The sequence below is a fragment of the Passer domesticus genome, chromosome 4 (genome assembly GCF_036417665.1).
Source record: "Passer domesticus isolate bPasDom1 chromosome 4, bPasDom1.hap1, whole genome shotgun sequence".
Taxonomy (NCBI): domain Eukaryota; kingdom Metazoa; phylum Chordata; class Aves; order Passeriformes; family Passeridae; genus Passer; species Passer domesticus.
This window is the reverse complement of record NC_087477.1, coordinates 3,471,883-3,473,384: the sequence shown is the minus strand read 5'-3', so window position 1 is coordinate 3,473,384 and position 1,502 is coordinate 3,471,883. Positions and strand designations below refer to the sequence as shown.

General features: G+C 46.1%; 1 long non-coding RNA gene across 1 annotated transcript; it reads right to left on the bottom strand.

Annotated features, from left to right (window-relative positions):
* Positions 1-69: 69 nt before the first annotated feature.
* Positions 70-513, bottom strand: LOC135299892 (uncharacterized). Its single transcript, XR_010361731.1, has 2 exons — positions 295-513; positions 70-187 (listed from the first exon to the last, which is right to left on the bottom strand). It is a non-coding gene; the product is annotated as an uncharacterized LOC135299892 (long non-coding RNA).
* Positions 514-1,502: the final 989 nt, after the last annotated feature.

Below are 1,502 nucleotides of genomic sequence, written 5' to 3'. Positions count from 1 at the left end.
TTATTCCAGACAACTTAAAGAATGAAACAGATTTTGTCTCTCCTATCTGCTCCCACGAAATCCCTGATGTTTCATTTTGTTCAGTGTCTTTTCTTTATGGTAAGGACAAGAGTGCGCCTAGTCAAGAGCACATTGCTATGGCATTTTTCCAACAGGCAAAAATATTCCTGTCTTCTGCTCACAGATTCTAAAGAAGAAAGAAAATCAGAAAAAGAAAATCAGAGGTTTTCAGAGGTCTTGGGAGGAAAAACAAATTTGTGAGAGTACAAACTCCGTCTTATCACTTGATCGTACATGGGTTTTGCCAGTCCATCTGCTTGGAGAAAGATTCACTTTGGGAAGTAGTTTTCAAAAGTATTCCTTGGAATTGAGGGGCACAATGTCACAATGCATCCCTCTGTGATGTCACAGCCCACTGCTCTCTGACACCAGCCTCCAACCCCTGTGACAGCACAAAAGGCATTGAAACTCCTTGGAACCCCAAGATAAGCAGGGAGAGAAGGTGAGGTCACAATCCAGCAATGCCTCATGTCACCATCCAGAGATTGCTGACATCAGAGTCCTCTACCCTGTTGTCAGAGATGAGGTAATATTTTGCTGAACCCAAAAGGTTATTAGGTAAAACAATGAAAGTTGGTTCTGTGTGTTGTTATTTCTGGTTTGGATTTGCTCCAGTTAATTTGTTGGGTGTTGCTGTGAGCTGGGAAAGCAGCCAGGTTAAAGACCTGACCAAAAAGGAAGTAGGATCAGAGGAATGCGGACAGAAAAGTAGGCGGTGAGGAGAGAATAGAAATTCTCAAGTACCCAGGCAATGGGAAAGGGGACAGGGATTGCCCCTGGCCAGGAAAGGGGATAAAATATAGTGCTTGTTTTGGAGGGTGTGTGTGTTTGGCTCTTGGGGGAAAGAGGGCATACCTGCAGCTCAGGTGAATTGTTACTAATAAACAGATTTCTTTTGCCTCCACTACTTTGTGTGTCCATTTATTTGTATCTAAAAGTTCATTTCTAACACTGTGATGACACAGCAGGCCTTCCATCTGTGCAGGCTCATGTTGTCAGAGATAAAGGAAATCCTGTTTCCTAGTTTCAATTTCTACATCTCCATGATGCTCTCCCTCAGCCACCTGCATCACATCTCCCTGGCCCTGTCTCTAATGCCTGCTCCTGACACCTTGCCATGGTTTCCTGGGAACAGTCCTGGTCTCTACTCACAGGGCCTCTGGTCTCTCTCCCTGGGAGCGGCCATCACATCCAGGCCTTCCAGGCCAGGCCCTGTACAAGGTTTTGTCCCTTTTGGTTTAAAGGTCAGAGTTTGTCCTCTCTGCAGCCCTGCTGGATCGAGGGTGATGGGCACAAGGACACTTTGCAGCTGTGTTTAGGGCTGTGGGACTGTTCAGCCTTGCTTGCTCAGTAGAATGGATCCTGTCCAGGGGGCTCCAAACCCAGGAAGGAATTCTCTCTGCCTTTTGTTTTGGCAGCAGTTCTTTCATCTGCACAATGAC